At 40.7% G+C, this 27,002-nt stretch overlaps 1 protein-coding gene and 1 long non-coding RNA gene across 4 annotated transcripts in view; one reads left to right on the top strand and one right to left on the bottom strand.

Annotated features, from left to right (window-relative positions):
* Positions 1–16,379: 16,379 nt before the first annotated feature.
* LOC142600803 (uncharacterized) lies at positions 16,380–22,507 on the bottom strand. Its single transcript, XR_012834363.1, has 4 exons — positions 22,471–22,507; positions 21,910–22,088; positions 20,305–20,401; positions 16,380–17,522 (listed from the first exon to the last, which is right to left on the bottom strand). It is a non-coding gene; the product is annotated as an uncharacterized LOC142600803 (long non-coding RNA).
* A 62-nt stretch (positions 22,508–22,569) lies between these two features.
* The window catches only part of GALNT11 (polypeptide N-acetylgalactosaminyltransferase 11), a 58,037-nt gene continuing 53,604 nt past the window's right edge, over positions 22,570–27,002 (top strand). For 2 of the 3 annotated variants that reach the window (XM_075746708.1, XM_075746713.1), the window contains exon 1: positions 22,570–22,679. The gene's annotated coding sequence lies outside the window, so the exon portion shown is untranslated. The other variant, XM_075746711.1, reaches the window with a different exon arrangement.

The following is a 27,002-nucleotide window of genomic DNA, read 5'->3' as shown; positions in this document are numbered from 1 at the left end:
CTAATACAGACACTTGCATGTGGTGAGATGACGGGACTGAGGCCAAGCAAGGGGCCACGTCTCCTCCTCTTCCAGCACCCTTCCCTATTCAGAGAGCAGCTAGATCTGGCAGTGCCTAATGTCATGAACTACTAAAATCCTGTGACAAAGCAGAGCTCCTAGTGTGAAAAAGTGGTACTGCTGTATAACAGAAGACTAAAATCAGCAAACACTTGTAGGAGAGGAGCAGAACCTACATACTGGAGGAAAATAAATAGCAGGAGGAAGACCGAAACAAGATTATAGTCCTGTATCAGGTGAGATGCAAACAACTTCTGCATCTGTTTCTGCAAACATCTCTGCAAGCTTCCCAGATGACAGGAAATGTATACAGTCTTCTTTTTAAATAGAAATTTATTTTCTTTTATTTTCTGGTATACATAAAAATGGGGTGGAAAATGAGGGAGACTCTCTAAGCTGAGTGAAATATGTTTGTTATGTCCCAGCATTACTGTGGTCCACACAAGACCCATTTCCACTGGGAGATGATCATGAGGTGAGGAGTCTTGGTGCTCCACTCTGGTGTGTCCTGGTAAGCAGCTATGGGACCACAACAGCTTGGGTGAAAGGAAGGAAACAGCAGTCATTCTCCTGTCAAATTTTTTCCTACCCATCAACATTACTCCTGATGGCATGAGGCTGATCATATGGAAGATAATTTTTTTATTGCACAGTAGTAAGCTCTATTGAGCATTATTCTATTGTCTGAACTGATGGTAGAATTATAAGTTATTCAGGATTACCAGGATTATGAATATCTGAACTGATATTTAATATCTAGAAGATTATAATGGCAAGCATTTTGTGCCTGGTAACTCCAAATCAGAACAGTAACATGTCTGTATTTTGACTAGCATATACTACACGAGTAATTAAAGAATGTATAACTAATTAAGAATATAGGAGAACCATCCATATGTAAAAATCACCATAAACAGATCTAATTTTATATTAAAGGCAATGCCAAAGTAAAGATACAGAATTGCTAATATGCAGACATAAACATATGCGCGTATGTGGCATATATAGCTCAAACCTGTCTCAAACATTCCATACAAAATTGGCCCCAAGGTAACTGTATTTTCTAGTGAGGAAAAAGTGTTGGTAGTTTTTGCTGGAAGCAGGCCATTAATTACTAAAGTTGGGGCTAATCCTGCAATCTTATCATAATGGAAGTTGTGTTTTTATCAGGACTTCAGGATCCATATTAAATAAATATTATCTCACTGCCAAAATAAAATGCAAAGCACTTGGTACAATGTGTTTGATTTAATGGAATATTCAGATTTGTTATTCAGATGCCACTCTTAGGCACTCGATACTCAGAATTTACTTTTTGGTATTTGGACTAACAGTTACACTATTCTTCAAATCCCCAAGGTTTGCTATCGTTCAACTCAGCAGCAAGACTTGACTCCTGGGAGTGGAAACTCGGACATTTCGTTTTAAGCTGTTTGGAGATGAAGGGACAACTTTTCCCATTCATCTCAGAATCTGACAGTAATCCCTTAGCAAAAGGCTTAGTCCTACCAGAACACAGATGTCCCAAGAAATTAGGGCAACTTCAGGAAAAATATTTTTAGTACTTTCTGCTCATTAGCACTAAAAGAGAAGCTGAGGAAATCCCAATACCCTAACAAGTATATATCAAAGTTCACACAAATATTTATCACTGAATCACACAAAAAATTACAGCTTCAATGGTGATGCTGAGTGAAGGATTCCATTTTCTTATCTGTAAAAAATATGTCTCTCATTAATTCTTTTCATGATAAAGCTGCTTCATTACTTATCCTCTGGGTAAGCAAACACTAACAAAGCTGACGCCAAGTACTGTATGCTGTTTTTCTCTTTAATATGTACTATGAGAGACCAGATATTTCAAGACGCAAAAGCCAAATTAAAACAAACCCCCAAACTGAAGAATTGCTCTAAGCAAATAAAAAGCTCTTGGTATCAAAGCGTCACTGGGCAGGAGGAAACATGTATTTTCTCCTTGAAGAAAACTGGAGAGCACTGGAATTTATAAGCTCTTTCAAAAAGCATCAGCCTGACTCTGAAAGTGTTCTCAGCTCCAACTCAAATCAATTAAGCTGAAATCTAAAGTTGATACAAGAACAAATGTAAAAAAAAAAAAAAAAAAGGCATGTATACATTTAGTACAAGAATTAGAAGTTTCTTATATATAAGAGCAAGCAAATTCTGGAATGGATTTTCAATGAGAAATTGGGGGGAAAAAAGTGCAGTATATTAACGACAAGGATTATATACAATACGATATAGGTAATAATAGGTGATTGGAATATGTTCCCATGCAGAATGTAAACAATAATCTCAGAATTAGGCCCAGCAAGGTGTGACTACCAAAAGATTAGTGTCAGATTTACAGCTGGATACCACAACTGAGTCTGCCCTGCCATTATATTATTCAAATATAGCCCCCATCTTACATCTTATTCAGACAAAAAAATGTAACCCTAAAATCTTGGTGCTCTCAAGCTAGAAAGCCTGTGTTGAAAGCACCACAGATTAGCTCATCTATCAAGCTCATTTTGAGTTATAAATTGAAACTAGAGAATTTACTCATTTGGGTGAAAGACCATTATTCCCTTAGAATAATGTGGATAGAAGCTAAACTATTCAAACATTCTAAGTCTTCTGAAGTTTTCCCAGAATATATGTGCTTGCCCAGAAGGAAAGGTGAGTTCTCCCAAAATTCACTAGGAAAGGATAAGAGTGACTCATTTTACCAAAGTCCTGCAGACTGTGAGATAGTTCTGAACATTATGAGACTCTTTCAGAGGTCCTGGCATCTCCTGGAGGTACCATTAAGCCAAAGAAGGTATGGCACCACCATGAGCATAGCAACTCAAAATGAATTCACAACAAATATCAATTAGCTTGGTAAAGATTACCAAGTAATGAAAGTAAATCTTTTTGTAATAGTATTGTAGGGAAGAAACAGTCCCATGGTATGAAATCTGCGGAAGTTAAATACTTCCAGGGCACAAAGGCAATTCGAATTGGAGGAAAAGGAGTACAATCAGTGAATTACAAAAAAAAGCACACAAATTAAGGAAGGCAAACAAGGGTGGAGGCCAAATCAGTTCTCAGGTGCTGCATGGCAGTCAGGACATGAAAGTCTCAGGGTACGTGCCCTCTGCCACTAGTATTGACAGAAGAATGCATTGTCCTCTTTGTCCCCCCAAAACACTGCAGGTCACTGAGAGCTGCTATTCCAAGTCAAATGTCACGGTTAAGCTTCAGTTTTATAGTGGTTTGCAGACATGGTTGTGTAAATGCTGAGCACCTCATGGAGCCCTCAGAAACTTCCTGAAATCAAATGCTGAACTTGTCTCTTGTGAGTAACACAAAACCACAAACCAGTCTTTTCATGTGCCTTTATCACATTAGATCTTCAGCTTTTTTTGTAGTCTTACAATGAGCCAAAGTAAACCTATTTTTCATGCATTATCATTAACGTATAAAATCTACATTTTCTCTTTTGTCAGACCAAAGAGTTTTGGAGCCCTTGGTGATAAACATTGATAATCATTGCTCAACATTTTTAAATGTGCCTATTTAAACTTGGTATGAGTATTCTGCAGAGGTTTTTTTAGTGTCCCTCCAAAGTGTTTGCATGCTTTCTGCAAAGAAAATAAATAGAACAAATATTATGGCACCACAAGTTGGTCAATTATTAGCCTTTGCATACCCAGATCACAGCCTTTCTTTACAAGGACACATGTTAATATATAATAGAAGTGTATTTCAGGGTTTTTTAATTGATTTTTCAGACTCATATTGCAATCTTCTAAGGTCAGCTGGAAAGTAAGCTGATTAAAGAGAGGCCTTTCAGAAAAATGAGCCACTAGCCACACATAATGAGAGACACAACTGGAGCTGAACATAAGAAAATTATTTTGATTTTGTGCTAGTCTCAGGCTGACAGTTGACATGCACCCCGCCAGCCTCACTTAAGGCTGGGTGAACTGTCCATAACAGTCTTAAACTGTGATTCTGACACTTTTCAGATCAGAGAGATGTAATAACTGTAGCAGGCCAAATTTTTTGGGCTACTGGTGCCTACCACAGCTGTGACCATCCCTGTGAAGATGTAATTGCTATTTAATATACAATCATCATTTTGATCATATAGACAAGGTAACAGTAGGGAAACTGCAAACAAATTTAATCTGATTTTGCGGATAGGAAATGAGGTGGCAGGGAACCCAAAATGGCCAGGCAAAGTACACAGAGCAATCGAAATTTCTCTGGCTGTGTTCAGAGACAGAACTTTGAAAATGTGACAGAGAAAGGTTTTCTTCTGGGACAGATTAAGGCAAGTCAGAGTTTTGTGAATTAAAATATTCCTAACATATAACCACAGATAAAAATGACCAGAGAAAAAATAGAAAATTATAGAATGGTAGCCAGAGAATAGCAAACTGACTCATGCAGCCTCAAGACAAAGACTGAGTCAAGGAACCAGAGACCAAAAAGTAGTCTGGACTCACCTGGCTCATTGGGGGACTTTTGATAAGATAAAGAAAATCGTATCAGAACAGTCCAGTTCAGCCTTCAACAAACTGCCTGAACTTTGTACTCTTGTGTCAGATATGGGCAGTTTTAATGTAATGTATTACAGGTCATCACACTGTGCTGAGACCACGTTTATTCTGTACCAAGTTCAAAGTCTTACAGAGGTAAAAACACCTGTAAAAGGTTACACCAGAGGTGTAAAGGTATGAGGACTGTACACTCCTATACACAACCCTGCACACAGAACCAAAGAACCCTTGAGTGGTACATTCAGTATATCTAATGGCTAAACTCTCCCATCTCTTAGCTAATTAGAGGTGTGAGGGGCTCAGGAGGAAAAAGGCCCTGGTAACTAACAGTTCCTGAAACTGTCTTTCTAGAAACTCCAGTTCCCAGTTTTGCCATCCATTTATCTTCAAATATCACATTTAAATTGCTAAAAATGAGCTAAGTGTAGCTGCATTTTCAATGAAATTATAATAATTATTTATTATTAATTGCGCATTATATATTTATGTTATGATTTGCAAAATTTAGCACCCTGTCTGAAGGAAAAAATCAACCCAAAACCAATTCAAAACTGAAGCCAGGAATGTGTTCGAATCAAAGTGTACAACAGAAAAATTAATTAGGCACTTTAAAGGGAGTATTGTACAGAAATGATCTGATCTCTTTCATTAACATGAGTCTGAGTGTCCTGTCATAAGATATACGAAGGGAAAGTGTTTCTAGGTGTAGGCGACAAGACAATCTGCTTTAGGCTAGAACAGGAGACTCTGAGTAACCTCTTTATCGCTAGAACATGAAAGGTGTAACTCTAAAGTTTCCTAGGTGAACCAAGTCTGATACAGACAGCAGAAACGCATCAGTCTGTCAGCCTCTTACTGGATGAGATGTTGGAGCAGCTATGAAAGGGCTTTATTGCCAAACATAATCTTAGTGACTCATCTTGTATCTTTTTGTAATTTTCTCCATTATTGAAAATCATGCGTTCTTAAGTATTGTTTTATCCCAAAATCCTCTCTAGTGATAAAGTAGATTCTACACGTCTGACATAGGAATACAGCACTCTTTTCAGCATCATGAATCTATTACTTGGTGGGTAAATGGCAAACTCCTTGCATACTTATTGCACACCACTTGTGGGACTCCCACAAGTCACGAGGGGGATCTACCACTGAGCTGCAAGGTCTGAGCCACAGGCAGACAGCACACGTTCCTGGGAGCAAAAGCAACACTTGCTTAGCAAGTTTTATTTAGCCCGTCTCCTTGGCAAGCAGTGAAGTAATGGAGGGGTTGGAGATTGAGGGTCACCACTGCAATGCTATTTTTTAAGCTGACAATCTAAATTGTATCACAACTTATGAGATTCTCTAATGTTATGTATCATCTCATGTAATATGTTAGTGAGATGCAGGTGGATCTAATTACATCCAGAAACTTGAAAGGAAAACCAAAAAGAGTTTGGAAATGTCTGGGTAAATCTAGGACAGAAGCCTGAACACTGCAAACGCTTTTCTGTTTATATTGTCTTGGGATTTAAAGTGTGTTCATCTGCGGTTTGGGGTGGGCCCACATGCTTTATGAGTTTGTTTTTCATCAGAAAAAAATCTATATATAAACCTGGAAACCTGAGATATCTAAGTTTCTCATAGCAGTATTAACCTGGCCATACAACGCATGCATACATGCTATTAAAGAGTAAAGTTTCTATCTCTTAACAGCTGTGAGGAAAAACTCAAGAATTTCATCAGTGCAGACAGACAGATGTGCAAGGAACCTGGAATAAGAATTCTGAGACCTCTATATTAGCTTAAATGCCTCTTAATGGCAATCTGAAGGCCAACATTGTTAAGTAAGTTAATGATTAACTTATTAATATGCTTATCAATTATATTTTTTTGTTCATTATTGTTTGCATAAGAAAACAAAAGCAGGTCAAGACTTACACACAAATGCCTGCCTTGGTACCCTGAATTGGGTGATGTATCTGCTATTGTACACATTCTCTATCTTCCAGTCAGGAAGAAACCAAACTAGCAAAATAACTGAGATGTCCACTAGCAGTTTTCTTACAAGCTGTTAGAGGATGTCTACTGCTGAATCATTTAAGACCTGCCTTTCAAAAGTACTGCGCACTCACAGTTTTGATGGAAGTAAGTGGGAGCTGCAGCAGGTCAGGTTATATCTCCTCGCCCCCTGTACTCACAGCGTGGACCCAATCCCACACGGTTCATTCACCACCATTAACGTTAGTGGTCTCAGGCAAGATGAAAGAAGGCAGCAGACTCCTCCCATGTGGGAATTTTGCCCAAGAGAAATCTTATGGGGGTTAAGGTCTGTGCTACTGTTTTCTCATTTGTTACCCAGGACTTATAAGTCTTCCCTATTTCAAAGGGCTATGGAATGATAATTACATTGCAGTAATAACATAACATGCTATATATCCGTGAAACATTCTCTGGGAGCCTAACAGAATCAGACACAAGTGTTTTAAAAAGCCATAGCTGGAAAAGCCAAGCTGTCTTTTCCTTCTGTTCTGAGTCAGCTTTGGCAGGAAGGGATATACTGGAGAAAGCACACAATATTTTTCTGCTTTCAAATGTGGAAGAGAGTAATAACTGTTAAAAGAATATTGCATTATAAAAGGATGACCTGGGAAAGCACACGTCGTGTGGTTTACACAAATATCACTGACTCTGGTTTTTGTTCAGGCTGTTTCCTGGACAGCACATAAACCACCAATGATCTAGTATCTGCAAACAGATAAGCATTTAATTCCAGGTGAACATTTCTGTCTATGGAGAAACCCATTGAAGTCAGCAGAGTTCACTGTGTACACAAAAGCATGGTTATTGTAGTCCAGCTACAGCATTAGACTTTTGGATCCTGACTTTCAGAACCATTCAGCATATCATAGTGCTCCAAGAGCAACCTGTAGCAGCTAGGGACAGGCAGATAAATAATTTTAAAAGCAGGCCTTTAGCACCATATTGGACTGGACTCTTATGGCTTAAATTTTGCATGACAGGGCAATGTATATTACCATTACTCTACAGGAATTTCTCTCTTCTACCTGCTTTTGCCGCCAATATTGGCTAGTGAAGACTGCTGTGTAAAGGAAAGAAATATCCCACAGCTTAGCCTCTCCCTTCCAACCCCTCATCCCTAGAACATGAAGATTTAAAGCAACTTTTGTGCAATACACAGAATAAAACAGCTGGCTGCCCAGAAGGCCTCACCCAAGACAAAACAGTAACAGTCCTTCAGTTAATCTATCTCCTTGGCTGAACCAGACGCCAAGGAATCCAGAGTCTCCCAGACTTCTGGGAGGCAACCAAATATCTGAAAATGCCGTAGGTCAAACCATCTAATGCTTCTTTGCTGTCTCTGATCCATAGCTGTTAGGGAACTGCTAGTTCTCAGACTGATGGCTATTGCGGATACGCTGATGGCAGCACTAGCTGGCAGGATGCTGTCACTCCTAGGATTGTGCCGTTTCTCTTTACACAGCAAAAATGAAATCACCTCCCAGACTGCATTCCAGAAAAGGCCAGGTAGCTGAACTTGCCCCTTTGTAAAAAAGGGCGGAGGAATAAAAAAAAAGACAAACAGGAATGTGCACTTACTTTATCGAGGTTTTGTTGTTGTTGTTTAGCTAAATACTTTTGGTGTGTTGGAAGCAAATAGCCTTGGGCTAATACCTGCAGATTAAAATGTGAAGTTGATCACTATCAGAAATACTTTGTGACCTAAAGTGAAGCTCTGAGTAATCACCACAAGTGGCAATAAGGAAACTGAAGAATTAAACTTCTTTAAACCATCACAATGACATTGTCAGACAGAGTACCCAAACTTAAGTTCCACTTTAAGCCTGACAGCTTAAATAGTTCTTACTTTGCATGGTCTGGCTTTCTTTACAGAGATGGATTTCACTGTTGTACAATGTGATTGGATGGCAGCGTACTAGCAACACTCTCCACGTTTCTCTGCTGTTAGTAGCAACTACTCTTGCCACTTCAGTCCTGTATTTCAGTTATTTATATGGATCTCTGTTACTAGAAAATCAGAAAATCTCACAAACTTACTCCCATCACTCCTTATCTCCCTTTGCTGTAAGTCAAGAACATCTTATTCCCATTGAAGAGCTGCGGAATGGAAGCACAGTGAGAAGTGATTTGTATGTGACAGCTGGTGGTCTAAGAAGAAACTGAGCATAGATCTACAGAAATCCTGGTTGGAAGCCAAACCAGATGACCATGTTTGAACCAAATTGAACTAAATTAAATAAAGGCTTTCTGCAGCACTCAGCATGATGTTATTTATGCCTTGAAATAGCATATCTGTTTCCCAGATCTTCCTGTCCAATTATTTAAAGGCTTGGTCCGACAGAGATAACATACAGAATCTGACTGTCAAAAGATCTGCTGCCAGCTGCAGTCACCTGCAGGGACTGGGAAGAAAGACATGTCTGATGATAGCATCAAGACTTTGGCTGAGACTGTTAAGCTTCATAAAGCTGTCATTGTTTGAAAAGTGATGTCTGTGCCTTCTGCATCATGATGGAACCAGCAATGATCCATCCCTTGGATTTTACCCAAGGAAAGGCCAAAGAGAAACATGAAAAACAAAGGAAATGAGCAGACCGCTGTTGCCTGCCTCTGCCCCCAACCAAAACCCACACGAGCTCAGCTTGTTGTTTTGGCAGGAGAGCAGGCACCGAATAAGCAAGAAGAGCTGAAACTGGCAGAACAGTCAGAAAAGTATTTAGAGTTGTTTATGTATGAATGATTGCAGGGTGGGAAGGGCAAACTTCTATTTGGATAGATCAGGTAAAACCCTGGGGGCAGCGCTGAAAACAGAGCCCTTTGCAATCAGATGAGTAACATGATCCTGGACTGCCTTCTCTTTTCCCTCTGTGCAGGCTCCAAGTTACACTCAAGCTTTGCCTTGGAGTCCTATTGAACATTGCATTCACAGGCATTTGTTAAATCCTGCTATAGCCCAGAGGATGCCTACCACTTTAATCCTCTTTATTAACAACTCTCAAATTTTCTGTGCTGTAGCCAAAGTTCGCTTCCTGATTCTCAGTCTCAGGAGGCCTTGGAATATTTATATGGTATATTTACCTCCCTCTGATTTCATGACAGTAGTGATACTTGGCACTTCTGTACTACCTCCTATAAAGAAGGGCCAGGTCCATCACTAGTAATATAGGTGTGACACCACCAGCTATACTTAATTGCATTCAAATTCTGAGTAGTGAAAAGGGAACCAGTCTAAATGCAATGCCTGTTTTGCACAGCTAATAATCTGACTGAGGAACTGCTAGTATGTGAAATGTTCACCATTGCCTTTATTGTGAGGATTACACCCTTTGTAAACATAGCCACTGTGGGGCAGCAACACATAAGCATTCATCAACGCACATGAAATTTAAGCATGCTTTGCATCTCCCAGGGTCCTGAGGAGGCTGGTAAGTGATGTTACCCTCTGCCTCTAGACAAGGGAGCCGATGCAAAGGTTAAGCATATTTCCCCAAACAGCATGACTTAGTGACTTGGGAACCCTTACAGGTTTTGAAGGTAATGTTGAGATAGGGGAGCACTAAAACTGCTTTACATAGTTTGTATGTCTATTCTGAGAGATGTTGTCAACAACTCGTAGCTTGGGGATGTTTGAACTTCACTTGTGCATGGTGCCAAATTATACGTTCTCAGGAGGATCACGCCTACATGCAAACAGGCAAGTTGCTATTTGCTTTTGCCATTTTCCCAGAGGAAATGATGGTGCCAGACAAGTGTGAGCAGACCAACCTCATATAGTATGTCTGGCTTTGTGGTCTGAAACTCTAGAAGTAGAAATGATGAGCACTCCCACTACACTTTGTGTAATTGCCCAGGGAAGCAGAAGGGTGACTCTAATTCAGGAGAGCATGAGAACCCCCTCCCCAAATCAAGTCTCCATGTGTAGACACGCAAGAACTTTCCAAATCTGAATCAAGGTTTTACTGGATTTCTCACCATTCCTCATTGCCCTGGATTCCTATGTGAGAGCATTTGCACTCAGCCTAAATGTAGATTTGGCCCAGAGTTGAAGAATGGAGATTGTAAGTAATACTAGCTTGATGGATGAACTATTGGAGCTCATAATCATCACTCAGAGACATAAGTAAACTAAAACAATATAGAAGCTATTTTTTCACAAGTTGGGATTCTTGCCATCAAAATTAAGACAAAGAGATGATTAAAACTGGTTTGGGTAAAATACAGAAAATTCTATTTACCTACTTGCTAAAACCAGGAAATCAGATGTTACAGTCTGATTTAGAGCTAGATCTCTGACATTAAGTACTACCATGCCTCTGTGTACTCTGACAGCCTTTTTCTTGTCTTGCAATAATTATTTGACAGAAGAAGATTTTCTGAGTTGAAATATATTCAATAATTAATATCAATTTTATTTAATATAAGTTGGTTCCTGAACAAGAAAACAATCCAGTTTAGTTTTCACCTTGTCTTTGTAATACATAATGCAAGAATTTTCTAAACCTTTCTTTGCCCTCTAAACATAAATCACATGAACCAAAACCTTTAGCTCAATCAAAATTTGCACCTCTTGCTAGACTTCTGCCTGAATTGTCTTACCATGTCAAATAAGCAGATGAAATAGATTCATTTAATAAGCCTGGATAAGAGGAGTAACAAAAGAAGAAAAAATAAAACCAAACCTCACAATAATTGAAATCTCTTGATTTTCTTTCTGTAAGTGCCAAGATATGAGAAGTGAGCATTGAAAAGGTATCTTTAGGTAAGCCCCCCAGAGGTAAGAGTTATCCATTCTAAAGTTAAATCAATGCTACAGACTACACTACAAAGAGAGCTAGCTGTAAAGAGCTCTCTGCAGGTTAATTGATCCTCTTTCTTTGCAGGGTGAAGACACAACCTAAGACAGTAAAGAAGCTACATGCTTCCTTGTTCAGAGCACCATGACTTTTGACTATAAAAATTAGCAGGGTGAAGAGCTGCCCAGTTGTCTCCCAGGTTGATGTGACAGATGGGTGCTACACCAGGCAAGAATCATATGCTGCCTCAGGTGGGGAAGGCATCACAAAGGGCTCAAGAGCTACGTATGCCTGGCTTTTATGCTACCCACCATTGGGTTAGACTGGCTTTCTAATAGGACATTAAACAATATTGCTGATCTCTGACTTCTTTTTCCTTAATCTTCTCTATGGGACATTATGGGATAGAGAGAACTGAAGTTTTATGTTTGGGTTTTGTTTCGGTCAGGTTTACGGGTAAATCTTTTTTAATTTAAGTACATACTCATATAAAACATTCATACTTGGAAAGAAAATTTCTGAAGATTTTAGCTAAAAAGTCTTCCTTTTCTTGTGTAGTCAGTAAATACCTAACACACATGGAAAAAGACGATTATTTTTTTAGTTTTGACTAGTATGGAAATTTGCAAAGCATTGAAGAGGACTAACTTTTTATTTTGGAAAAGAAAAATATATGTAAAGTTGCTAACCAACCAGCTTTGCATCACCCTTTGAAAGGTAAAATAATGGCAAAACTTGATAGAATTGTACATGACTGAGTACAAGAACAGCACATTTGTTTTAACTTCCAGTTGAAACAGGTAAGTTAGAAAAGCAATAGTCCTAGGAAGATCCCCAAGTCCAGTCCCTTTATGACAACTTCCCAACACGCTAATCAGTTTTTTAAATCACTAAATTGTACATTGAAACATCTGGCGCAGGGAACTTCTGCCAAAGAGAGCGGTAATAAAACTGACTGGAAGATACATTTACTTAAATGTGTTCAGGCTATTCAACACATTGCTTACCCAGTGTACTGTTGTGGGGACCCACCTAGTGAAAGCATGAAGAATTGCACCAAACCAGAAAATGAAAGAAAGGGAATATTGAGCCAAGGAGACGAATAATTGAACAATATAATTTAAAGGTTCCAAGTGGTGAAACATGTGGCAAGATGAGAGACTGCAAATTCCAGCCAACCTACAATCACCATCTGGTAATACTTTGCAACTCTCAGATAACTTGGTTCCATAATATGGTACAGCAGAAACTTGCATTTAGGAGAACGGATAATATATTTTGCTTTAACTCAAATTGGTACAGTGCCAGAAGACATATTTAGGACTTATGCTCAGTATTACCAGCCTGAGCACTAACAACAACAGGACTTGGTCTCTGTAAAATCAGAAGAATGGCTTTATTAAAAAACACTAGAACATATATCACTTTGTCTCTTTTTTATTATTTTTTTTAATTTGACTCTTGTAGGATGAGGTATCATTTTATGTATGTGTCAAATCTTCAAGGTTTTATTCCTCTGACCACAGGGGATGGAGGCTTTCATTACAATGAAAGCTGAAATTCTTACCTTATTTCTTTTGGCAACAAAGGCTATAAGAACAGCACTAGGATTGCTTGGTTTCCAACAAATGTTTACGTAATGAAATACTGAAAATTGTTTTATAATCAATATCCAGCTGTTCAAAGGCATTTTGCCCTCATTTCCTCATTTCCCTGTCGTTACTAATCTGATCCACAAGAGAACCAAAACTTCCAGTAAGTAATAAATCTCAAAAATATGTTGACATTAAGATCAGATACTTGGCTAAACCATTGGTATTTTCTATTAATGATACAAAATGATATACTCTTTTTTCCATCACAAGGACATACAAAAGGTGTAGAGATTTGGTATTCATTTAGTATTGAAAATAGCTTATAATACTATTTTTTCTGCTTGAATGAAGTGACAAACACCTTTTGCCATCTGAAGACCCTCCGAAACAAAGTTGCAAATACTAAATATCCAGTTACAAATAACTATGTTACAGTGTAGGAATTCCCCCCCACCCCCACCCCCAAAACCTCTTCAAATCACTCACTTTTGATTCAGCCCTTATCTATACATTTTTAGGTCCACATGGTTTATGTGACTTTAATTCCAGAAAGGTCCTGGATAACCAACCCCACAGAACCACCTGCTAGCATCTAGAACCGCCACTTAAATTTGGAGAAGAGCCATACCAATTTAGAGGTAAGATCAGAATTCTGGTTTATCTATCCTAATTACGATTTTCTTCTTCTCTCTTTCTTGATAAGACTATTCTAAAAAAATTCTGAATCTTCTAAATCCTCCTTATGCCAACCAGCCTAATCTCAGACCTTGAAAGTATTTTATTTCCACTTTTTTCCCTTCTTGTCTTTTTCAAGATACTACTACTTATTAGCATTTCACTAACAAATAACACTTTACATAAGTGCTACCTGAAAACTAGGGCTCCTGTAAGAGTGTGTCCTAGTAGTCGGAGCACTGCTACTTGGGACACAGGGACTGTTCTTGTGGTTCTGGACTACATAGAAACATCAAGACGCAAAGCTATACTTACCTTCTGCCTGTGCAACCACTAGTGTCTCTGAAAGAAGGGGAAGCAGGCATTGCTATTAGAGTGCTGATTCTTCAGAGCAGTGATTTTTGACCCCAGTAATAGGAACAGAAAGCCTTGCTCTTCTCCTTGGCTCGGCACCTTCTATTCCTCCCTTCTCCTTTGCTGAAATAGTTTCTTTTCTCCTGTCCCATCCCTGCTTCTCCTTCCTCTTCTCAGCAGCCCCAAATAAGCAGAAATTGCTATAGCGAAAAGACAGGGTGTATTGCTGCTTGTTGTGACTGGAGTTGAGATGCCATGTTTGGGGGTCCCATAACCCTCACAGTGCTATGAAAGAGACATCTGGGTGAATCACAGAATCCCAGAATGGTAGGGGTTGGAAGGGACCTCTAGAGATCATCTAGTCCCACCCCCCTGACAGAGCAGGATCACCTACAGCATGTTGCACAGAATGGCATCCAGGAGGGTTTTGAATATCTCCAGAGAAGGAGACTGCACAACCTCTCTGGACAGCCTGTTCCAGTGCTCAGTCACTCTCAAAGTAAAGAAGTTTTTCCTCACGTTCAGATGGAACTTGCTGTGTTCCAGTTTGTGCCCATTGCCCCTTGTCCTGTCACTGGGCACCGTTGAGAAAAGTCTGGCCCCTTCCTCTAGGCATCCACCCTTTAGATATTTATAAGCATTAATAAGATCCCCTCTCAGCCTTCTCTTCTCCAGACTAAACAGCACCAGCTCTCTCAGCCTTTCCTCATACAAGAGATGCTCCAGTCCCCTCATTATCCTCGTAGCCCTCCTCTGGACTCTCTCCAGTAGTTCCCTGGCTTTCTTGTACTGGGGTGTCCAGAACTTGACACAACATTCCAGATGTGGCCTCATCAGGACAGAGTAGGGGGGAGGATAACCTCCCTCAACTTGCTGGCCATGCTCTTTTTAATGCGCCTCAGGATACCATTGGCCTTCTTGGCCACGAGAGCACACTGCTGGCTCATGGAGAGCTTATTGTCCACCAGGACTCCCAGGTCCTTCTCCGCAGTGCTGCTTCCCAGCAGGTCAACTCCTAACCTGTACTGGTACCTGGGTTTGTTCTTCCCTAGGTGCAGGACCCTACACTTGCCCTTATTGAATTTCACATGGAATGAAATTTGCCCATTTCTCTAGTCTGTCAAGATCTCGCTGAATGGCAGTGCAGCCTTCTGGTGTGTCGGCCACTCCTCCCAGCTTAGTATTGTCAGCAGACTTGCTAAGGGTACACTCTGTCCCCTCATCCAAGTCACTGTGAAGAATGAGACTCCTTTCTCTGTGACTCTCCAAAGCCTCCCCAAATCTCCTTTCCATCTATAGCCTCCACAAAATGCTGCTGAGTCCTTCCTCACCTGGATCCCCATCACCATACACCATCCTCTAACTCTTGCTACTGAAAATGTTACCTAAAACTTAGAAGCTTATAGCTAATTCTGCTTATTGTAAATGGCAGTTAGATCCTAAATGGCATTGCTACTATTTCCTCTTCTGCAGTTTTGTGGCCTTCTGTAGCTTCCATTTACCTTTTGCACTTTCTTATGCTCTGTCAGTACTTTGGGTGTTTTATCCTGCTCTGACCATGTGCAATGTCTCAACAGAAATAAACAGCTGAGGTTTATAACACCAGGGGGCATCTCACAACTTCCACAGAATGTTATGCTATCCCCTTATGCACAATGTCTATCCAGGACAGATTTTAGCAGTATTTATCTTCCATTTTCACCATTTTCCTTAGGCAGTATACTTCTTTCAGAGCTTGACATTTTCAGATATTGTGATAATGGTTTCTCCAGTCACTTATTTAATTGCCTACTAATCCTTCACTAAAATTATTAACATAAAGGTCACGTTATTTGTATTAGGGTTTTTTAATTGGCCCCAAAATTATCTTAAGCTTTTTAATCATATGGATTTTTTTCCATGCTAAAAAAAGGAGTAAATTTACAAGTAACTGCACAGCTCTTGGGTTCCGTATAGACCAATTAGAATACTTATTTTCTATTTTGTTTTCATCATTTATTGAAATCAAGTTCATGACTCTTCCAAAATTTACATTTTAGAAACACTGCTTTTGATAGCCTACCCTAACTCATTTCTCTGGTAAACCGCAAGTTAGTAATGCAACAAAGAGTATGATGCTGATGGGGATTTTTTTTGTTTGTTTTGTTTTGCTTTGGATTTGCCTAGGAATCCTAAGAGAGGTCAGCTGTCCTTGTTTGTAGTGATACATAATTGCCCAATAAGAAACTGTGTGTGGCCACAAGTGCTTCTAATTTAAACAGATAAAATAGACACAGGTTGTGGGGGTAAGAATTTTATCAACATACTGTATATAACAAATTAAGATATCAAGCAATAAACTCAGATTTATGGAGGAAGCGCCTTGAGGGACAGTCATGTCTCCTAATTCTTGTCCTCTTAGCTATATGAATATAATTGCTCTTCAGTTTCTCACATATGCATAATAAGTTGGGAAACACAACTACTATTGAATTTCACATATTCTCCTTTGGAAAAAACAATAGAAAGATGAGCTATACTGCTAATATATCTCAGGCCTCTGAAAAAGAAGAATGATTTAGAGTCAAAGTTTCTAAATGGTTGTCTGGTTGTTCATGAAAATTGTAAAGTGATTTGTTTTATTTTTTTTAGCATGGGTTACAGAAACAGCAGACAAGAATGACAAATTGGAGAGGGGGGTGCAGAAGGGGTACAAGCCCTGTGATTACGACAGATTGTACAGTTGCTGCAGAGAAGCAGGAACTGCCCCTAGTTGGTATGAATCAGCACAATTCTGTAAAAGCAATGGGAAAAATAGAGCTAAAGCAAAACTATGAATATTACCAGATAATCATCCTTTCCTTCTGTTGTGGTTTAACCCCAGCTAGCGACTAAGCACCACACAACCACTCGCTTACTCCCTGCCACCCCTGGTTGGATGGGGGAGAGAATCAAAAGAGCAAAGCCAGCCAAAACCAGCACACCTTGTTACACATACTTCCTTTCTATGCTCTTCTCAGTGCTAGGAAAGTGAAAACCCCATCCTTGAGAATGCAGAAAATGAAACTGTCGTTAAAAAAAAAAAGGCTCAGCATCCTGTTGTACAATAGGTATGGGGCTAGAGGCTGAGGTATCTTTTCATGAAAGATACCGGGAAGATTATACCTGCTATGAGAAAGTATTACCAAAAAGATACCTGTACAACAGAAGAGCCACAACTCAAGCTTGGAGTCTTTGTCTCAGTTCGAACTCTATCTAACCTCTGTTTACGTAACACAACTAAAGATTTCAGTTTCCATGCTTCAGGAAGTCTGAATCTTTCTCACATACTTACCTATGAAAATTACATTTCAGACGTTTTCATCAAAACAGGAAGACAGAGTGATGCAAGAGAGCGAGCACTGAAGGACTCGGTTCTATTTTTCTCTCTGCCACTGCTCTGTTGGATGACCTGGAACAAACAACTTCATCTTTCTGTGCTTTAACTTCCACATCTGTAAAAAGAAGATAAAGAGACTGCAAATAAACTTTATTCCTCCTCTCACCAGGGACTAGAAACAAATATGGAAGGAAACTTTGGGTAGAATTCTAATATAATTCATTGGGGAAAAGCCAAATCAGTGATGAGATTTCTGGGTTTTATGTGATTGTTTTCATTCTTAAAACTTTGCAAAACAGTCCAAAATGGAAAAGAAATCAGCCCAGGCTGGCCCAGACCCTGAGTCTGTGAAGTGATCTGAGCACAGTTGAGCAACCCTGGACAGACCATTTAGCCAAATTACCTCCCTCCACAGATTCCAAGGAATGTTCTATTTCAATAAAAAGAAATGACAGAAAATGTAACATCTTGCTCCCAGATCTTAAGAGTGAGAATGGCTGAATACAGATGGAATGTTGTCAGCAACACTTCAAAACCAAAACACAATTTTTCCACAGTTCTGGAGAGACTCTACAGAAAATATCAGAAGAGAGGTGTTAAGAAGTGCAGAAAAATAACACAGATCGGGCTGAAAAATAAAGGAAAAAATGCCCATTATATCATATTAGGTTGTTCTTGTCTCTGTCCCGTCTTGAAGAGCAGGACATTTGAGAAATACAGATTCTCTGTTAACAGCAGTGATGCTAGGAGGGAGTCTTTATTATTTATTGTACTATCACAGCATTCTGCCAGTAAATATCAAATGGGAACACTGCTGCAGTAGCACAAATGGTGACCAATACAGTTTTAAAAGCACAAATGCTCCTTCATAGCTTGTTATTAAGATATCAAAAAACCAATGCCAGAGCTTGCTGACTTGTTTACTCATTTTGTTAAAACTTTCATCAGCCCAGGAGGACAGCATTAGCGCTAAAAGTTCTGTCTTTCCAACTAGAAAATGTAAATAATTTGAAGTGTGAGAGATTGAGGAAAAAACTGCTTTCCAAAACTCGTCTAATTATCATCTGGCTTTTCTAGTTACCTTTCTTTCTAATTTGTTTGGCCTGAATCTTAGCCCAAATTTTTCTTAGGCAAGTTCTGCCACTCTAACAAGATCTAACTGGTCTGATTCACTGAAGGGTGTAAAGCCTGTCACCAGCCAAATTAGTTTTGATTTACATTTGTGAAAAAAATTCCTTTCAGTTACAGGATCTAATGACTTAAGAATTTGTCATTCTGATGGCTTCATCAACAATATCTGTGGTTGCTCTTGGCCACCAGGTATCTTCCAGGTTTAGGGAGTTATGAAACTGTGTTCAAAGTGTCACTACACATCAATGCACCATTATACAACACACCGTGAATCTAAACCTTCACACAATCCTCATTATCAATAAATCGGAGTATCTTAAGGTTTTTCACACACAATCTTCTCTATTCTTCCCCTAAATCAATCCCAGCTGAATCAACTCGGTGGTCTGACTAGCTAAGGAAACTTAGCATAAAAAAGCTAAGCAATATGCCCTCTGGTACAGCCTGGCAAAACCTATAAATTTTGACATCTAGACTGAAGATGTTTTCATCTGAATATAAGTTCCTCCTACAGTCAGTAGAGAATTACTCAATACAGATAATGAAGCTGAGAGCTATTCAGCTGTTTAAAATACACTGATATATCTACCTTGAGGGGATTTGAATAGCTTGCTGAATCAGCTCTGAGCAGGGTTCAGCTTGCTAACCATAGGTGCTTAGTGACATCAGTGATGGTCTGAGATATCAAAGACTCCCACGTGAGACTTCAGATATGACAGGCTTTTTAGAAGATAGCAGGAGCAGCAGGCCAGGTAGAAAACTCCACAATACCTAAAATGGCACTTGATGCCTGCATTTATGTAACTAAATCCCACGTTAGTTCTCTACTGAGCATAAAGGGAGCTTAGACATCTGGTTCATATGGAGACACCTACACACTGAAACCCAAATTTAGGTGTCTTAATCTGCTGGCTGAATCCACTCCTTTACTTGGAGATTTCCTGAGCTGGCAGCTGCATTAGCGTTATATTTAAGGGGCCTCAATGGACATTTTTTCCATTTCCATTTCTAATCCACTCATGAGCACATTTATACTTTTGGCCTTTACAATACACTTGCAGCAATTTACAACTGTAACTCAAGAAAAAAACATACTTTCTTTTGTTTCTTTTAAATTTTTTTCACTGGAAATTTCACTCAGAACACCTAAATCTTGTGCTATAAGAAACAGAATTCACTTTCTCTATGACAATAGATTTTTATGTCATTATGTCACACAATATTGAAGATGTACAAGCACTTTGGGTTTTACAACAGTACCCCATTTTATCCTTTATCCCTGTCCTAATGTACCTGACATCCTTTTTGCTTTTTCAACTACTACAAAGCACAGATCTGATGTTTTCAATAGACTAGTCACAACAGCTCCGCAGATTCATTCCTGAGTGCTCCTAATGAATTTAAGGGTATGTGGGATGAACTTGTTCTACAGGCTTTTCCTCAGTAGTGATAACAGTCTCTCTCTTATATTCAGACATCTATTTTTGCAAAGCTATTTAGAATATAATCTCTTTGAAATCTCAACCCACTGTCAAATTTGATGAATATGGTCCAAGAGTTCAAAAGTATTTGAGAAGAGAGAGCAGATCAGATAAACCCATATACATATTCTGAGTTGTCATTCGACCTTCTTTCTTTTGGAAAGCAGGCAAAAAACCACACTAAATGATATGCAGCAAAAGTAACAGTAGGAAGGAAAAGTCTGAGAGCAACCAGATAAATGCCCTTCTTCCTCAAATACTGCAAATAAACCGTCCAGAACTTACAAGGGCTTGTGTACTCCATTCAAAACCATAATCACATAGAAACTCTACTAGGGGATGTGCAGACTCTGACTTCCATCATGGACAGCCCCTAGGCAAACTATTATAAAAGGAAACAAACTACTGTAACAAATACAAGTTCTCCCAGTTACTGAATGAACAGTTGGAGTTCCCTCATCTTCTCTATCACAGCTGGTCAACAAGCTTCACACGTTAGCTGGAGAAATTTGTTCTGAATGATTTGGATTTAGAAAAATAATATACATTAATTCTGTTCGGGTTTGGGGGGAGACTCGCCTCCTTTTTCATAAAGTAGAAAAGCTAATCTAAGAAATCAGACAGGACTTAAAGAATATCTTTGTAGCTCAGTGTCCCTTTCTCTTGTGTCATTTATGTGTCTAAGATGTGTCAACAACAGGAACATTTAATAAATGAAATTGCAGTGCTTGAGTACACGTGGATTCCAAATTCTGACCACAGCCCATATTGATAGAGGATTACTTTGGGTTATGATTTCTTACCGGCATTTTTACATGACTTCTTGTCCCTTGCTGTGAGCACATAGGAAGTGGGTCAATTAGTTAACACTAACGAGCTATCATAGAGTATATTAAGCAATTGGGCTGGGCAGATTATCATTATCAGGGATTTTGAGAAATGAAACACATCTCAAAGACCTTACAAGAACGATGCTAAAAAGTAGCAGTTTATTAATTCTGTTAATAAAATGATAATCCAGGCACCAGAGAAACTCATTTTGATAAGAACTAAAATAACTATTTGGGTAGATTAAATACCTGAAATTACAAGGTTGGCAAGAACTGGCCAAATTAAAAGGACTTTAAAGATAATGGTTCTGCAGAAAGCAGATAGCATATGTGCTGAGGTTGCTTTCACCTAAAAAAGCTTCACACACATCTCTAGCCATCAGGCTAAATTATTATGAGAGAGAGATCAAAGCTGCATATTAGCCATTATGAAACAGGAATTATGAAAAGCTGGCTGATAGGGATGGTGACTATGTGGCTATCTCATTTAACTGCACATATTACTTTCATCTTGATCCTTGCTACCTCCTTGTCATCTGCCTGCTAACCCCTCCACGGATTGCCACCCCTTCTTCTCTCACTGCACCTTCTGATTATGTATTGCCTTTTTGCCCCCTGTACTTCAATGCTGTAGCTACAGCTTTCTGACAAGTTCTGTATTCTGCTCTATTTGTGTTACTATAAAGCACCTTGCTCTGGACACCAGGGGCAATATCCACCAAAAAATGGGTTTGGGTGTGTCAACCTTGTTTAATTTCCACTTTACTAAAATAAAATCTGCCACCTTCAAAGTGTCACTCAGCAGCTCAAGTTCTATATCTGGGTAGTCACAAAAAAAAAAAAAAAACAACACCAAAACAAACCCCAGCCCTAACTATGCTGAGCAAATCTGACACTTCATTCTTAAACCTCACCAGGGTTTACAAAACCAACAACCCTTCCAGTTTCACCTCCCCTCCTGAAAGGACACCTGCCAAGTCAGGTCCCACATGAAGATGGATTAGTGGTGAAGCTACCCCACCACCCTTTTGACCAGTAAGCCAGTGGTTAGATCACTTACTCTGGACATGAAAGATCTGAGGATTCAACATGCCTCTCCACCTGTGAGGATGTCAACTCTTGTCACTATAGATGCGCATTAACTGCCAGGCTCAGGTTACTTTAGGGTAGTTGTGGTTGATTTCCCTCAGCTATCTCCCCCTTCCTGCTGAAGCACTCAGTCCCCCCCATTCCAGCCAGCTAATCAAACCACACGGTGAAGAAAACATTGCTAGTTGGCCTTGACACCCCCCATCAGCCCGACCTACACCTCTTTTCTCCCCTTCAAAGCCCCTGGACAAGTACTTCCAGGGGCCACTTAAGCCCATGAAGCCCAAAGCAGACACCTCCTTGGGGGACTGGAAAGGGCTTTGAGTCTTCAGGGAGAGCTGCAAGAGAAACTGCAAGCCCGGCAGGATGGACAGATACACAGCAACTCTGAGGGAAAGGGGGGACTGAAGGCCGCACATCCACAGCCCTCCAGCGCTGAATTCCCCCTAAAGCTTCATAGCCATGCACCGCTCAGCAAAAGGAGTCCAAGAAAGAACATCCCAACACCACCCCTCTCCCTCTCAGCGACCACCATCTTCTCGGGCTGACCCTGCCCCGCCTGTCATGGCGGCCGCACCCCGGCCGCCTCACGTGACGCGCCGGCCGGGGAGGGTAGGCGGGAGGAGGAGGGAGCGGTCACGTGGCGCCACCGCCGCGCGCGAGCGGTGCGCGCTGCCGCCGCGGGCACGGGGCGGGCGTGAGGGGCGATGCCGCCGCCGTCGCGTCCCGCCGACCGCCGCGGTGAGTGCGGGGGTGGCGGCTCCGGGGCTCTGAGGGACAGGGTCAGTGGCGGCCGCGGCGTGAGGGGAGGCGGCCGCGGCAGGGGAACCGGCGGCAGCGTGAGGGGCAGCTCTGAGGGGTGAGGGACGGGGTCGGCGGCGGTATGAGGGGTAGCACCGCGCGGTGAGGGACGGGGCTGGTGGCGGTGTGAGGGGCAGCTCCGAGAGGTGAGGGACGGGGCTGGCGGCGGTATCAGGCCGGTCCCGGCCGGTTTCCCGCCTGCCCTGAGGGACGCGGCAGACTCTGTCCCGGGGGCAGCGATTCCTGTTTCCTGCCGCCCCTGCCCGGCGGGCCGGAGGCCGGGGTCAGCTTCAGGGCTTCCCCCTTTCTGACTGAAGTGAACGGTGTGACCTTATAGCGGGGAGGCTGCGCTTGGTTGGGTCGCTGGGTGAGCCAGCCGCATGGTGAGGGGCCAATAGCTTAACCTGACCAGCAGCACTCCCCCGGGGAGAGACCGTGGGGCCGGTGTGAGTTGTGCTACATAGGATGGAAGAGAATGTAGTTGTTATTTTTGTAGTCTTTAAATGCAGGTGAAGGAGTAGCAGCAGCAACCCGCCTGCAGGTAGACTGAAACTATGCAACTGTCAGCCCAAAATGTGGGGATCTGTACGTGTGAGTTTTCCTGCTCCTTTCATTGATTAGTTTGCAGGGCGAGGGCAGGCATTGCTTTTTGGAGGGGTGTTCGACTCCGTGGTGTATTAAAGGTTTCTTATTTTTATGACTGGGAAAATTTGTTTTTAAACCGTTTCTCCTTTTTTATTCCTATGGTTTTCAATATGTTGCTCAGTATATTGAGGCTCACTTTTCCTCTTAGCAAATATGTGTTATTCTGCGTGGCTGGTCTCCAGCCCTTCTAGTCAGTTCCCATTGCTGTGTGGTGGGTTTTTTTTTTCCTGTGTGTTAAAGCTTATAATGAAGGCTGCAACAGAAAATACTGATAACAAATTAACTGTCTCCAAGTTACTTGCAAGGCAAAAGAAGGGTTCTCTGGTTTCTTGTTTGCATGAAAACAGACTGAGCTGAGCAAGCAACCAAAAGCTCTGTGCTGCTGGTAGCAGAGAGCTTAGCAGGTCAGACTTTTCTCTGCTGTAGTGTGCTGCTGGAAGCTAATGCTGTGTTCAGAAGCTGACTTTCCAGATAGGTGCTTCACCTTCATTTGTTTCTTCATGAGTGTCAGCCTTAAAACCACCATTGAGACTAACTAAAACAGTAATGCTGTCTGGTACAGCATCTCTGCCAAACTGTATCCTGACTTCTTTTCAGTATCACTTGCAGGACAGCTGCAGTAGACCTTACAGAACTTTATTGTATAACTAGATATAAAATGCAGCCCCTACTTTTCCAAAGGAAAAAAACCATCGTGACCTGGCTTTGTTGCTGCTCTGTAAACAATCTGTGTGTTATCTGTTTGGTCCAGTGTATTTGGAGTGTATTTGTAGACGTGGCACTTCGGGCCATAGTTTAGTAGACATGGTGGTGTTGGGTTGATGATCTTAGAGGTATTTTCCAACCTTAAGATTCTATGATTCTATGAGTATTGTTTTCTCTTTGAAGGAATGGTGAAATCTCTTAATGCCAGTACAGTTATGTTGTAGGTGGCCAGGATCATCATCAGCACTCTGCCAATGTGCTTTTTTCTTTTTTTTTTTTTTTTCCCCCCTGGAAAATGTATTTCAACACAAGATCAAATCTCTTCTGTCCTTACTTAGGAAGAGTAGTCTGTAAGTGACATTAAATACTTTCTAATCTAGCATCTGCTTTTTCTTTCATATGGACTTCATCTTAATAGGAAACTGCTCCCAGACATCTCTTATTAGCTTAAGCTGTGCCCAGGAAATGATGTACCAACCTTTCCCTGACAGTATGTTTCTGCCCTGCTACCCTGTAGAGAAACTCTGCATGTGTGAAATAGTCCAGCTGGAATTCCTGGACCTCATTTTAGAAGAGCATAAAAGTCCAGGTGGTTCCAGATAAGAGGCTTTTGATTAACAAGCAATTGGCCTCCCCCAGTATAACTGTCTCTGAAGAACCGCATGCCTTCTGCATAAGCTTTTCCTCATCTCTGGGTAAGATAAGCTCCTGCAGAGTTTTAGGAGCTCTTCTGCAGCAGGGAAGGAGAGAAATAATGCTGCAGCTCTAATGAGCCTCCATCTCTCAGCCTCAGATGAAGAAGCCAGCAGGCTAAGTGACATGTGTTTTGGTTTAAGAGATTCTGACTGCAGATTTCAGGGCCTATTGACTGTCTTCTATCTAATCACTTTGTCTCAGAGGATGCAAATCGATACTCCATTATGCATAGGAGTAAAGCTGGAAAGAGTTCCTGATAAGCTGGTGTGTGACAGTAGTTTATGAAAATGGACGAATCTGTTAATCATTTTTATAGTGATAGAAAATAACAGTAGGTGTGATTCAAGCTTTTTAGGAGGAAGAAAGCCCTGAAGCAGCATGGCAAGGGAAATAAATGTGAATTATTAGTATTTTGAAAATTTGTCTATACAAAACATGCTTCCTCATAGTAAATGCTAGAAAATCCAAATTTTTAATGGTAGTTACAGGGCGTGTGTGTGGAGGGGGGCAAACTTGTGAGTCAAATGGATGAGATTAGAAGTATCTGAGCAGATAGTAAAAATGGGGATTTCACATTGTCCAGCAAGAAAGAACAGGGTACCGTGGGTGAAGAGAACAGAGGGAGGATCGTTCTTACTTCAGTTACCTTGCAAGGTACTGTAAAAACATTGCGGTCTGAGCAGCTGGCAGGCTGAGTTTGGCAGTGTGGCGGCTGTGTTTTGATTACTGAAGCAGAGAAGTAAGGGGAGACTTCCAGCTGAAGGGAAAAGGTAAAATTTTGAAAAAATACAATCATTCCTTTCTGTGACAGTTCAGCTTATCGACTTCCTAAACAGTTCCATCTGTCTGGTTAGGCAATACTACAGTTACAGGTATCCCTAAAATCAAGTAATTTTCTTTAGTACCATTCATTTTGAAGAGGTGCTGCAATACAACTATGTTGCTTGCTGTTGAAGAGCAAAAGTATAGTCATGTATTTCAAATGCAGAAATTAATTTGTACTTTCTCAAAAAATATTACAGATGTGAAGTCTGTTTCAATCCCTCTTAGACTGTGGGAGGTGGATAAACTTTCTTGATTCTTATCTAAGGTTTCTTTTCAAAACATGGTGGCTTATGGAGATGAATGCATCTGCTGTTGCAGCTACTGTGTTAACATATGAAGTACTGTCAGTACAAAGGCCTTGGCTGTTAAACCAGCGTTTAGCAGCATGAGTAAATGCATTTGTTCAGCTCATTTTGTGTAAGAGTTAATAGTATTCACCACATCCTTCAGCTGTGCTCTATCATGTTTCTCATGTGAGTCAGCATTGTGTAATAATTAGTGTAAATACTTTATTTGAAAACTCTGAAAACTAGAAATACACTGCAACAAAAAGGGGAGAATTGGGAAGCTGATCATTCTCTTTCAACCAAAAGCTGACTTCAAGTTTGTGAAGTTTCAGATATTTTGTTGCATGAGCTTCTGAACTCCTTCCCTGAGATGTGAAAATATGCTAAGTCTGTAGGTTGAACAACTGATGGTGTTACCGAAGTGTGGAGTATGGATTGGAGTGCCTGAAAGAATGACGTGCTGTATCTCAGCCCTTTCTTGTGCAGTCTAGGGTTTTGGCAGCCAGATACTTTGCATGTTTAAAACTGGAATATAGTGCTGAGGGGTGAATCAACTTTTCCACTGTTTACACTGGTTAGAAACCCCTAATGCAGGGAACCTCAGGACTTCGTACTGTCTGTTTTATGCTTTGTAGTATGAGCGAGAAATAGGTGTGCAGGCTAGGGAGGAGTCCAGACCCCACTACCCCGTACTGTACCTACCAAAGTAGGTACTTTGACATCTTTGCCGACTCGAAGTTCAGTGTGGAACCGGTAAGCTGTTGTGGCTTTCCCTCTCCTGGCAGTAGTGGCATTGCAAGTTCTGAGTTTGAGATTGAAGGTTTGCTGTGACTAACAAGTTACACCTTTTTGGCTGTGCTACAGCGACTGTTCACGTACGTGCTCCGACTCCTCTTGCCATGGAGTGAGCTACCTTGAGAAAAATAATTTCTCCTGCTGTGCAAGAAGGAAGGAATACATGCATGAAGAAATGTAGCAGATCAGCTTATGGGAGGTAACTGCTTATCTGCAATAACTTTTTGTCATTCCTAAGTCTTGAACTATCAGACAGTGCACCATTTATGAAGCAGAATTTGAAATTGGCAGGTTAAACTAATAAGCTTGC

Source organism: Balearica regulorum, chromosome 2 (genome assembly GCF_011004875.1).
Source record: "Balearica regulorum gibbericeps isolate bBalReg1 chromosome 2, bBalReg1.pri, whole genome shotgun sequence".
Taxonomy (NCBI): Eukaryota; Metazoa; Chordata; class Aves; order Gruiformes; family Gruidae; genus Balearica; species Balearica regulorum.
The sequence above is the reverse complement of the archived record's forward strand: the minus strand, read 5'-3'. Positions and strand labels throughout refer to the sequence as shown.